We start from the raw sequence: 14,154 nt of genomic DNA on the forward strand, positions 1-14,154 counted from the left end.
TTCCATGTTTTGTCGGCCAAGCTGGACCCCACTACCATCTCCTCGTGGAGCTCAACCATGTTTGGGTGCTTCACCATTTTCATCACCGAGACCACACCCACACGTAGAGGAGAGTAGGGTTTTCAGCAGAACGGAAACCAGCAAGGTCCCTAAAGCCTCCCTGGCGCACATTAGCGCGCCATAACCAAGCGTAGCTACCTCTGAACCATGCTTCGCCTCCATCTTGCCGCAAACGAAATAATTACAATATATATATATATATATATATATATATATATATATATATTACCAGAAAGCAAGATCTGGGCGAGGAGATGCTGGATCAGATGGTCTCAGACTCTAAAACTTTAAAAATCAAGCAGTAGAGAGTCCGTGCATTATCGACCGTCCGAAACTGGAACAACCTGGTCACCGTTAAGCCATAGAACCACCCAGCTTGATCTAGTGAACGGATTAATCCGTGATAACGAGGACAAGTGTCAGATAAACGGAGAGATTTAGAGTCATGAACGAGACAGATCTGGTTCACACTCGCATGTGATTGGCAAAGCAGATATGGGAGACGAGTATTGGGCAAGCTCGACGGAGGGCAAGGTCACGCCAGCCGAGCTTAGGTTGGCGCTTAGCCGCATCGCCCAGAGCACGGTGTCGCTGTTCTGGTTGGGACTCGCCGGAATCAGTAGTCAATTCAACAACCAGTTCCGCAACGAAGAAGCCGGAGATATCTCTTCTCTTTGCTCTCGTTTTCCCAGATGCCCTCGAGAAGATGGAGCAATTCGTGCTGATAACGTGTTATGAATTCAATGAAAAATGAGAGAGTTTCAAGAGATTGAGAGAGAGCGAGAGAGGAGATTCTCTTATTGATCTATATATCATATAACATCAATATACCCATATATATAGGGTTACAAAAGAGACTATGCTTTTGACGACTAGCACTATGCATTTGACGGCTAGCTAACTATGCTTTTGACAACTAGCACTATGCGTTTGACGGCTAGTTAAATGTGGTCATACAATTCAAGATAGTTTATAACAAAAAGGTTTTTTTTTTGAGTAATACAAATCACTGATATTTTAGCATGACAATGGACTGGATGGTAAAAAATAAAATTTTAAATAATTATAATATGAAATTACGCCAGTTTCTAATTTATTTTTATAAGATTTTTTTGTGGTTGAAATATTTCTTATATGTATTTAAAGACCACATGTTATCTCATATAGATGGTGTGTAATGTAAATATTATAAAATGGAATTATTCAGTATATAATTATTATTTAAAACCAGAAAGCTTATATTCTACCAAAATTGAAGGCTTGTTTGGAAATAGATCTTATTGCAAAATTTTCATATCATCGCATCTCCTTCTAAAACATAATTTAAATACAATTTTCAAACTAATAATTATAACTTTTTCATATTAATTATTACAAAATTTTCAAATTTTCAAACAAAAAATAAAAAATAATTCAAAATTTTCAAATCCTCAAACAAAAATAATATTATAAAATTATATTCTAACAAGATTTTAACTTTATAATATTTTTTATTTATCTTTTTCTCTCATTTCTCAAAACTCAAAAAATACTCAACTCAAACTATTTCACTACTATTTACAAATTATTTTACTACTATTTATAAAATTCTCATTTCAACTCACACCAATCCTGAGTTGACATGCTTTGATTCACATTATTCTTTAAAAAGAATTAAATATATTTCTTTTCAATCATTTCTTAAGAAATTTTTTTAAATAATTCGTTTAATAATTTTTTTTTTGACACAAAAACACGAAAAACCAAATAAACATTTTTTTTTTCCATTCTCTCCATTAACTCTTATAAAATTAAGATTTTCTTTCAAAAAATATATTAAAACTTTTAAGTGTAGTTTGGATAGTGAGATGAGATGAGATGATTTAGATGAAAGTTGAAAAAAATATTATTTGAATATTATTTTTTAATATTATTATTGTTTTGGTATTTGAAAAAATTGAATTATTTACTATATTGTGTGTAGAAATTTGAAAAAATTGTAATAATGAAATGAGATAAGTTGAAACCATTTCTGTATCCAAACCAATTTGCCAAATGAGCAAGAGAAAAACAAATTTATAATTTTTGTTTCTTTTTAGTAAAAAGAAAAAAAAATCATTTATGAGAAAGAAAAAGAAGAAAAATGCACGATCACAAAATATCTATTCTATTATAATAAGTGGCTATCGAGCTGCTATAATAATGAACATCAACTTTTCTTATTTTTTTTGTGTTAAGTCTATTTATATTGTGTGTTAAGTCTATGTGTAATGAATAGTAGATGTGTGTTGATTTTTTGATATCCTGCCAATTTTAACCTTATGTTAATTAAGTTCGTGCATGTGAATCCGTGTAGTTTAGGGATATAATTATCTTTTTCTATAGATTAATTTTACTTGTCAGTGCAAAAGTCTCTCATTGGTACTCTCTATCTTTGGTATTCTCAGTTGCGGTCTAGCCCTCCGGGTATACATTTTGGGTTTTTTTATTTTTTATTTACATGTTGGGTTTGACAAACATTATAATAAGTTACAATTTGTAAAAAATGCAGTGCCATATGTTGGCTTTTTTTTTTTTCTTTTTGTCTGTGTGTTTGCAGTAAAGTATTTGAATATTGCTGGCCATGCATTGGTAGCTGAAAAAAGAGAGAGAAAGTATATTAGAAATTAGATAACATACAAGATTAGAAAAGTGTATCTTATACAGGATTGTAAGTTTTTCCTAAAAAAATTATATAAATTTTTATTACTCATTACTGAAGGGAAAAAGCAATTAAAAAATTAGAAATAAATTAAGAGAAATTATAAATAAATTAAAGTATAATAAACTTACTACAAAGCTAAAGTGTAGAAGGCATATAGGGGTCCAAAATGGTCAGTGGTCAAGCAGAGGAAATGAGCACAATCACACTAACAAAAAATCCCAATTGCCTTTGTGAAACATTTCACAATGAAAATGGCCATCCGGGTTATCCTACCGTAGAGATTGAGCCCCTCTTCACAATAGCTGCTAATTTTACATTTCCAGCATTCAATTCAACCATCATCATAGCCTCATTACATTAGAAATGCAGCCACAACAACCCTTCATATAAACACTCCAAGCTGTAGAGTATTTGTTTCAACAATAAAATCAAAGACAATACAATAGAATGATCAAATGATTAATCAAAAGCTGCTGGAACAATTACATGAAACTCAAGATATGCAACAACCTTTATAGACAAGGTATACACAAACAAAAGATGGAATATAGACTAGTTACAAAATCCATAGTCCAGTGAGAATATAGAATAAAAAAGCAACTGATAGTACCAGCAGCTGATAGTACCTTTGTTATGAGGGCAGAAATCGTGTGAGAGAGGAAGGGGTTAGATTCGGGATAGAGAGGAAGGGAAAGACGCAGGGAGGCTAGGAGAGGAAGAGGGTGGTCTGGTGAGTCGATGGTGCAGCTAGCAGCGGTGCTAAGGCCGCGCGGTGGTGGAACGAAGTGGGTGGAAACCCACTTAGGTTGAGCATGCGTAAGGGAGGTAGAGGGCGGCATGGGGGCTGATATCCATAGGGGTGGGTCACTGATGAGGAAGAAGGTGGTTAGCGGTAGTGCGGTGGCCTGAAAATTGCGGATGGCAGAGTTGGAGTAAAATGGGGCTACGGCTTTGAGGTGGGTGTGGGGAAAAGGTGGCGGTGAGGTAGGGGTTGGGATTAGAGGGGAGTGGTTGTTGGCCAGTGGGAAAGAGGATAGGCTGGGTGGTGACGTTAGATAGCGGTGCGTGGTAGAGGGCTGGGGGAGAAGGAAGCGCACGGCGTGAGTGGAAGGGGAGAGGTCGTGCACGAGAAGGGAGCAGGGGAGGAGAAAAAGAAAGAAGAATAAAAAAGCGAAAAGGGAAAAAGAAAAAGAGGAAAAAGAAAGAGAAAATGAAAGAAATGAGATCCAGTCTTTTTATCTTGGGTTCCAAAACGGATCCAATGAAAAGGATTTCAAAGCGGCAAATTTAAATAAAATAATAAAATCTAAAAATAAACTAATTTAAATTAAAGAACATTTTAAATGATGAACGATAATTAATAACAATAAAACACTTTGAATTACATTTCACAGTTAGCAATAATAAAATAATAACACTAAAATAATATAAATTTAAAACAAGAACGCCCATAATATTAATAAATAAGATAATTTATTTACTTAAAATACACATAAATACAGGGTATCACAATATTTGTACATGAACATACTTTTCTTATTTCTCTCCTTAGCTATGTAAACACCGCTTTCACAAACAATTCCCTCACACAAATTCAACTCATTATATGTTTGCTCAACATGAAAACTGTTGTCTCTATGGAAATGACCTTGGATTTATCCTTGTATGCAACATGATTGTTTCAATTCTTAGAGGCAATATTTGCAGCTCATCAAGTTTTTAGCGCTGTTGCCGAGAATAACTGGTGCTTATTAGAGCATTCTTTTACTACTAAGAGGACGTTTGTAGTGCTGTAAACCTCTTCATAGCTTGGGTGGCATCTGATATTTTTCATTTTCTCTGTTTATCTTTCATTTATCTTTTATTTTCTTTTATTTTATACTCTTGTTTGTATGACTGGTTGGACTAGAAACCAAACATCTCAGTTAATTAGGACATAATCACTAACATTTTTTTAACTCTGCATCCCTTTCTCTTGAATCATCATTTGACACTCATAACATCATGACTGAAAATGAGCTTCATGGTAGGGAAATGGTACATCAGAATAGGACACTTAGAGATTATTTGCAATCTGTTAGAACTAGCATACCCTTATGCATGATCCAACCTTTGAATGCAAACAACTTTAATTTCAAACCTGGATTGATTCCATTAATTCCACATTTTCATAGCATGGAATCCGAGAACCCTTATCTGCATATCAAAGAGTTTGAAGAGGTTTGTTGAACATTCATGGACTAGACTTGCATTGAGGAGATTATTAAACTAAAGTTGTTTCTATTTTCCTTAAAAGATAAAGCTAAAACGTGGTTGAATTCATTAAGACCTAGAACCATAGACACATGGTAGGAAATACAACTGAATTCTTGAAGAAATTCTTTCCAATACATAGGACAAATGCACTTAAAAGACAGATCTTTTAAATGCTTTTCCTCATCATGGTTATGAAGATTGGCGAGTGATCGGTTTTTTTTTTTTTTTTGTGAAAGTTTGACACCCAAAATGTGCCAATTTGTAGAAACCATATGTAATGGAGAATTGTATTAATAAAAAAAAAAGTGTAAGGGAGAATTTTTCAACAAAAATCCTGAAGAACCATTTGAATATTTTGATTACCTAACTGAAAATGCTTAATCTTGGGACACAGCTAATGTGTATGATAGGTCTAGGCTAGTTGAGTCTGATCATGAAAAATATATTTTAAAAGAAAATGATGATTTGTATGCGAGGTTAACCTACTAATGATGTGTTTAGGTAATTAATAAAGGAAGGAAAAACTTACTGAATTATCCATTGAGCAGAAGGAAGCAAGGTTATATGCTAAGGCATTGCCGTCTCTATACACATGGAATATATCAAATTGGAAATGACTTTTGAAATGAAAAATATCATTCAATTCCAAATATTGAAATAGGACCACAGGGGTGACAAATTATTCTTGAACCAATTAACAACAAGAAGAGAGTTCACAATAATATCAATGATACTCAAATGATAACATAAGGTAAGACCCAACTTCAAAGTAGAAAGTTCAGTATAATTATTAGTACCAACACCTAGAAAGGAGGAAAAACCAATAATGAAAGAACTATCATGGGAACAGAGAACCTCTGCATAGCCTGCAAAACCAAGGTTGCCTTTGGAGGCGCCATCTATGCTTAACTTAAACATTCGAAGGGGAGGACGTATCCATTTGACTAAAATAGGTTTTCTAGATCTAATAATGAGGATATAGAGGCATCCAAGGTGATAATACTAGAGCTGGGCACAATAGCTTTCTATTTGAGGAAAAAGTTGAGATCTCTCTACCATTCTCTAACCATGTAGATAATAGCGAGATTATTGGCCTGGCTCCTAGCTTTATTTCTATCAAGCAAAATCTCCTAGAAAATTAGAGCATGGATAAGAGAAATCAAGTGAAGTTGAGTATTGCCTCGAAAGTAATGCAACTAGTGAATAGCTCGACTTTTCCAGTTAGTAAAAGAAGTGGGAGTATAGTAAAAAATATTATAAATTTATCTCCAAACAATCTCGCTAAGAGAGCTCTCAGAAAATAAATCAGAAACAATCTCCGAATAACCAATAGCACAATGGGTAGTGCTATTTGAAAACTATTACACAACACACTATCCACATGCCATAATTTCATTTATAAGATTCAAATTGTAAAATTATTTTTCAAATCAAATTATGCAACGTATATGGTGTATAGTGTAAAATCTTTCAAATAGAATTATTTATAGCACAATATATAGTTGCATTTAGAAGCAATAGATATACCATGATATTGAATATTAATTATGATCAAGGGATTACTATTGTGCCAAAATTTCTATAAAAAAATAGAGATTTTTAAAAGAATAACTTTCTTAATTTGCATTGGGAGAAGAAACCTGACCACATAGGCACATGTGGTCCGGTTATGTGTCGATTCCAATGAAGTCAACTGTTTGAACTAATGGCTGGAGCTCAACCGAGAGAGAGAGAGAGAGAGAGAGAGAGAGAGAGAGAGAGAGAGAGAGAGAGAGAGAGAGAGAGAGAGAGAGAGAGAGAGAGAGAGAGAGAGAGAGAGACGTGCATGTGGTCTTTTTCTATGTTATTTTCTACGATGATGTAGCCCACGTGGGTTGTGCATGTATCATCGATTCCATTGTCACTCTGTGCAATTTGTTTCCATCTCTTGAATCTCCAATTTAAAACCTTGAAGATTCCATTCATTATGTCCCTCCAGCACATCCATTAATATTTTACGTTTTATGTTTTGAGCAATGCTTTTGCACTACTCCCCCTGCAAGAATTTCTGGTACTTATGTTCTCAGGTTCTGGGTTCGGGAAACCCGATCATGAAGTTCTTCACTGACAAAATTCATATACTCAAAAGAAATCCCAGTTTGGTTCGGCGTTTGATTGTGTTCCTGTTGATCTTTCACTTCTATCCTATTGTGATGCTCATTTTATCGGGGACGAAACTTCAAGTTCTAGTAGAAAATCTCAATTACTTACTGTTAAGGACGTGTCTCAATTCCAATCTTCTACTGTGCGGTTGATCTTTGTGATGAAAGTTGAGGGGGGTCCTCCTGCAAATACTCCAATGCTTAAGTTAGTCAAGAGATGATCGTATTTAAGTTTTTTCGTTATCAAAGATTACCTGTATATATAGGCATGTTTACTGTACATATCTCATTCAGGATTTATCGGAACGGATCACCACTTAGGACTTTGAATAATCGCGTCACTTCCTACTGTTTTTATCCTTTCGTTAAAGGTGGTGCCATGCACATCCCTCTTCAAACTCTTCCTGATTATCTCTCTATGACCTTTGGGCCCATACTCTGGGCTTCTTGGTTTTTAGTGAACTATGGGCTTTCTTATACATCCCAAGGCCCTTCGGTTGGGATGGTCCCTCCAGTTACCCCGCCAATTCCATTTGCCTTCTGGCGGATAGAATTCATTTTTTATCAAACTTATCGTTGTGAAAGTGCTGCGTGTGATCGCATGGGCCTGAGTGCTTGGAAAATAAGTTGACACGGACACGAGCCCAAATCACCCACGGTTTGGTGTCTTCAGGCCCGCGGCTTTTCTTGCCACTTTATACTATTTCATTTTCAAAAAGACTTTATTATTATTAAAGAATCGAGGACTCCCCATCATTTCCAGCTGTTGTGGCAGAGAAGATAGACAATTTTCTTACGTTGGTTAGTCTTCGCCTTCAGTGTAGAGTTACCTTACTTTTTCCTGTTTGTTGGGGCTTCGCATTTTGCTATCCTTCAAATAATTCCCTTTTCCGCTGTTTTTCATTCCTTCCCCTGTTACGCTCTCTGCCCTTCCGTTCCTATCTTTTATCTTCGCTTATCTTGATCTTTCTTGCTATCATTTTCCCACTAATTTTAATGGCTCCCTACAGTGAAGGTGAGGTTTTTGAAAACCCCTTCGAGGTCCCTGAGGGCACAGTCTTTACTGGATACTGATGGCGCTCAATCATCCGAGAGAAACATTTCATCAAGATTCGGGAAGACTTTCGTATCCCTGAAACTGTTATTTTGGGAGTTCCTGAATCTGGATGTTGTGACGACAAGGGTTTTGCTACTAGGATGGCTATTTATGTTTCCCTTATGTGAAATGGGTTGAGGCTCCCCTTTTGCCGCCCTTTCCACGACATTTTGGACCTTCTCAACATTACTCCCTCTCAATTACACCCTTTCACACTGAGGGCATACCTCTGCACCTATATTGTATTCCATATGGTTTTGGAACCTCTTGGGGACCCTTATCCTGATCTAACTAGTTGGAAATTTTTGGCATTCTATAACTTGAGGGAAGCTGCCAAAGGCAACGTTCTTAGCTTCCGCAAGAAAGACGATGGGCAAGCATTGGCCTGATTTGAGACTCGCCACTCCAATGCTAAGGCGTGGACCTCCAACTTATTTTTTATCTTCGGTCAACGTTGGGAATACCCTGGCATGGAAGATGTTTTCCATGAATTTCTAGTCAAATCAATCTGGCGCCCTCTTCCTGACGAAAAAAAACTGTGGCTTAGAATGGTGCCTCTGTCGTGTCGTGAACTGGCTCGAATCGAGATAGTTCATTCTTGGGCCAAAGCTAATCCAAATGCACTTTGGACTGAACTCTTGCTGACCTCCACCCATATTGATCTGTTCCTGAAGTCTCCCAACCGGTCTTATTTTCAAGGGCGTGACTTCATGATCTCGGCCACCATTCCTCCTCCTATGGAAAAACCTACTGAGAAAACTGTGAGGTCTGAGCCTTCTAAGTGGAAGATACGTTCTAGAGAGGGGAGAAGAAGGAGGCCGCCGAAAAAAGGGAAAAAAAGAGCAAGAAAAAGAACGAGGGGGAGAAGGTGGTGGCTGCCGAGAAAAGGGAGAAGAGGAGCAAGAAATAGAATGAGGCAGGCAGTCGCCGAAAGAATGCTCGCTCTGGGGATCCTTCTCTCCCTTCTTTTCTTCAAGAGGAGACCCTGGCGTCCTCAGGGGGCATCCAGGCCCTGGTGTCACAGGAGGACACCCTTCCTCAAGCGTCTACATAGTTGGCCACCCTCGAGCCTCCGTCGCCCCAACACGAGGTCCTTGCTGCATCCTTAGGGGGAGGCCATAGCTAGAGTTTTATCCCGCTTGATACCACTAAACCTTCCTCACTTTTTTCCATCCCTGTCTCTGCCATGTTCTTGTCGCCTGAGGGATGTGGGGGGTTTGGCCGACCTGGCCCTTTTTGATCTGGCTGCCTCCCTCCAGGTTGTGCCTAGGACGCAAGAGCCTGCCACGACTCCTGCCCCTGCATTTGAGTTTCCTGTGCTGGAGGGGCGGGTGAGTCAGGTCGAGCTGGGCGTAAAAGTGGTTGCGGCCCTTAATCTTGACTTAGTCACCGTGGCGGGAGCTTGCTCGCCCCGTTATTCCACCGTTGCCCATGTTGAGGCAGCCATTGTTTTTCCCATAAGTGTATGCATGGAGACACCGGACACCTTACCTTCGGATGAGGCTGAAGGTGCAACAAGGAGTATCCCTCCATGCCCGATCGAAGTGGGCGGCGAAGTTGGTTCACACCCAACTTCCTCAGAAAGTTTGTCGGACACCATCTCTAGGGGAAAAACCCCCTCGCCAATTGGAAGCGGGGCCGGACTCTCTCTCCCTTCTTTCCACACCTCTTCTTTTGGCGGGGATACTGACTCCTTCCTTGAGGAGGAGTGGGTGAATTTCTTGAAGGAAGACGCTCGTCTTTGTGAAGCTGACCTGGCTCATCCACCACCTCCTCTGCCCCTTTTGCGCTTGGTTGATTTATTGGAAAGGGCGATGGCTTCGACCATAAGGCCTAGGGAGGCACCCCTCCCAGACTATGGAGAGATCGTAAGGGGGGATGCTAGCGGTGGTGATTCTTTAGCAGTTGTTAACTCCCAGGCTAAGGCTATCGCCTAGATGGCTACTCGTTCAAGAAGTTGGCTCTCTGAGGTATTATGCCTTATGTTCCATTTTGCATATGCCCCTTTCGTATCTTAGTCTCTCTTCATATTGGTTGCTTTTCTTCTTGCAGGGCATTAATGACTTGGCCTATGGATAGTAGCTGATCGTTCTCGCCTTGAGGAGGAGGTTAAAGAGCGTCGCCAGCTATGCTACATAGCCAAACGTGCTTCCAAGAGATGGCGAGTTGACAGAGCTGAATTGCCAGCCTTGGTCGAGGAGAGGGAGGATTTGAAGATCTTACTAGATCAATCTGAGGGTTATTCTCATTCTTTGTAAGGCGACCTCGAGATGTGCGAGGCTGAACTCCTGGAGCTGTGCGAGGCTGCCCGCCTAGCAAACGCAGCCATGGCTAAAGACGACTTCGCCTTGTTAATTCTCCGCTATGAGAGGGACTTAGCTAGGCTGCAACTTTCAGAGGCTCAGGAGAACCTTAAGGTTGAGAGCTCTCGCTTGAGATCCGAGCTTGCTGCCCGCGATGAGGCACTATCCTTTCTTCGTGAAGACCTGACCCGTTCTCAAGACAGCTGTAGGTCCTTCGAGGAGAGTCTTCGAAAGGCAAACTTGGCTCTTGGAGTTAGCCAGCGGAGTCTATCTAAAAAAATGAGGGAGCTAACTGCAGCTTAGGAGGAGGTCGCAAGGCTCCGCGCTTAGTTGGCTCACGTCCCTGATGTAAGGGACCATGCCTTTACTTATGGGCATGGTTGCGGCATTCTGAGGCTGAGGAACCGTCTCCTGGTTGATCCTGCCACCAACCTTCAGATTTTGGACTGGGACTTATTTTATCCTGAGGAGATTGCCCGCCGCGAGGTTGATGAGTTTGGTCGAAAGGAGATGCCTGATGCTTTTATAAACATACCCTGAGCATTCCTGCCTGACAATGCCCCTAAAACCGTTTTCGCCCCTTGTGTCTTTAATTATGGATAGTTTTCTTGTGTTTTTGTATCTTGTACATTTATAACAATGGATTTTGATTGCGTTGTTGAATGCTTAGGCTATTGCGTCCTGTTCTCGATTTGTGCGTGTCCTCATTGCACAAGGGTCATGCTAATCTTCTCTGTATCGTTCCAATTTTATCGGAACCCAAGTGTGCCACTTTGTTAAACTAAGGAGATGGGCGCACCACTAGGTTACAAATGTCCTTTTGATTTTTATCTTTTTTATGGCATCACAAGCTGTTAAGGCTTGCCTTTGGTGTTTTAAGGTTGGCGTGGTCTGAAGACCTACACGCCCTTTTTGCATGGTACCACAAGCTGCTAAGGCTTGCCTTTGGTGTTTAGGGTCTGCGTGGTCTGAGGACCTACGCGCCCTTTTTTGTGGCACTGCAAGCTGCTAAGGCTTGTCTTTGGTGTTTAGGGTCGGCATGGTCTGAGGACCTACGTGCTGTTTTTTCATGACACCACAAGCTGCTAAAACTTGTCTTTGGTGTTTACTGGTTGGGCGGTCACTGACCTTTCTTTTTGTAGAGTTTGTATTCACCCCTGGGATCTTTTTCCTTTGCATAGAATTTTCAATGAATAAAACAAAATATATTCATAAATGGTAATAATGCTAACATTGGACAAAAGCAAAAAAAAAAAGGAATACTTAAACAAAAATAGTATGAAAGTTCTTGATAAAATTTCTTTAAGTGCTCCACGTTCCACGGGTGCGGTAGTTTCTTACCCTCGTTGTCTTTTAACTGGTACGATCTAGGTCTGCTGTTGGCCACGACAAAGTAAGGACCTTCCCATTGGGGTCCCATTTTCCCCTCGCCTTGGGTAGTCACCTCGCTTTTCTTCAAAACCAGGTCGCCTACTTTAAAGGTCCTGGGCCTTACTCTTTTATTGAAGTACTGCTCGGCTTTCTTCTTTTCTTGCAACATCCGAGCTTCTGTCATCTCTCTTTCTTCTTCAAGTAAGTCGAGGTATTCTTCTAACTTTTTGTCATTCTGGGCACACGAAAATTGGCTCGTTCAGTAGGTTGGTAATCCTACTTCCACTGGTGTAACCGTCTCGCATCCGCATGCTAGCGTAAACTAGAATTCCCCTATCGGAGTTTTTGCTGTAGTTTTATATGCCCAAAGTACCCCTGGCAGCTCGTCCGCCCAATGCCCTTTCTTCTCTGCGACCTTTTTCTTAAGGATTGAGAGTAACGCCTTTTTTGTCGCCTCAGCTTGACCATTTGCTTGGGGGTGGCCTGGGGAGGAGTAATTCGCCTTGATCCTTAACTCAGCGCACCAGTCTCTATAGTAATCTGAGTCGAACTGGCGCCCATTGTCAGTTATGATACTCTGGGGAATTCCGAACTTGCAAACGACATTTTTCCACAAGAATTGGGTCATGGCGTTGCCTATGATTATTGCTAATGGCTCTGTTTTTGCCCACTTTGTAAAATAATCGACGGCGACTATCATGAATTTAATACCACATTTTCCTAGCGGGAAGGGTCCCACCAAATCTACCATCCACTGGGCGAAAGGTCATGGTGCTATAACCGATGTTAACTCCTCTGGAGGGGCATGTGGTACGGGTGCGTAAGTCTAGCATTTTGCACATTTGTTGGTGAACTCCTATGCATCCCTTAGAACATTAGGCCAATAATATCTTGTCCGAACCGCTTTCCTAGCCAAGGTTCTTCCCCCAGTATGATTTTCTCGTATCCCTTCGTGTATCTCAGCTAGGACATACTGGAGATGCATCACAGTAAAGGAACAGAGAAGCCTCTTCTATAAAGGATTCCATTGATGAGTAGGAATCTTGCCGCCCTTTTCTTTATCTTTCTCGCCTCTTCTCGTGCTTCTGGCACTTTTCCTTTATCCAAGTACTCTATTACCTTGTTTGCCCAATCTGGGGTGCTTGACCCCAGTACTCCTACCTCCATGCCAACAGCTGGGACCTCGATGACCCTTCTCTCGACTTGTCATAGTAGGGGTACTTCCTCCCCTCCTGATGCCGCTTGTGCCAATTTGTCTGCGACCTCGTTGTCCGCTCTTGGTATCTGAGTTATGGTGAAATATGAGAAAATATTGCGTATTTCACAAACTTGGGCTAGGTATTTCTTTAACTTCTCGCCCTTCGTAACGTACAGGCCCAAAACCTGATTTACTATCACCTGTGAATTGGACCTAGCATCCGCTTCAGTTGCCCCTATTTGGGCGGTCACAGACTATCCCCATATAAGCGCTTCATATTCAGTTTCGTTGTTCATTACTTTGAACGCCAGTGTGGCAATGTAATACTGCTCTTGGCCGTCAGGGCTCAGCAAATGTATCCCAAGCCTCCACCTATTCGGCAAGATGATTCATCTATAAATAACACCCACGGCTTCCCTGATGGTGCTATTACTTCCCCCTGGGGAAAGCCTGAAAATGCCGCTATAAAATTTGCTATCAATTGTCCTTTAATTGCTTTCCTTGGCTCATACTCTACATCAAACTCGCTTAGCTCAATTAACCAACCTATCAGCCTGCCTGTACAATCTGGCTTCCTCAGAATTTTTGCCAATGGAGCCTCCGTCAGTACACTTACTGTGTGGGCTTGAAAATAAGGATGAAGTTTTCTTGTCGCCACTACCAAGGCAAATACCAATAATTCAATTCGAGGTTACCTTGTTTCTGCTCCTCTAAGTGCTCGACTCACATAATATACTGGATGTTTGACGGCTCCTTCTTCTTTTACGAGAACGACGGATACAGCGTTTGGGGAGACTGTTAGATACGCATAGAGCATGTCACCCTTCTCTGGTCGCTTTAAAAGGGGCGGATTGGCCAGATACTATTTTAACCTGTTGAACGCTTCGTCGCACTGCTCATTCCAAGGATGTACCTTCCACAGTACTTGGAAAAAGGGAGGCACTTGGCTGTTAACCTGGCTATGAATCTTCCTAGGGCAGCCACCGTTCCAGCCAGTCGTTAAGTCTCATTTAGATTTTTTGGTGGTTTCATACTGATTATGGCCT

General features: G+C 40.4%; 1 long non-coding RNA gene and 1 pseudogene across 1 annotated transcript in view; both read right to left on the reverse strand.

The window, feature by feature from the left end:
• Nucleotides 1-2,830: 2,830 nt before the first annotated feature.
• The window catches only part of LOC122298511, a 32,767-nt gene continuing 21,443 nt past the window's right edge, over nucleotides 2,831-14,154 (reverse strand). Inside the window, exon 4 of the long non-coding RNA XR_006239432.1 lies at nucleotides 2,831-3,143. This is a non-coding gene — a long non-coding RNA (uncharacterized LOC122298511). The remainder of the gene's footprint in view (nucleotides 3,144-14,154) is intronic.
• On the reverse strand, nucleotides 11,209-11,320 carry LOC122300016 (annotated as a pseudogene).

This window comes from Carya illinoinensis, chromosome 16 (genome assembly GCF_018687715.1).
Source record: "Carya illinoinensis cultivar Pawnee chromosome 16, C.illinoinensisPawnee_v1, whole genome shotgun sequence".
Lineage (NCBI taxonomy): Eukaryota > Viridiplantae > Streptophyta > Magnoliopsida > Fagales > Juglandaceae > Carya > Carya illinoinensis.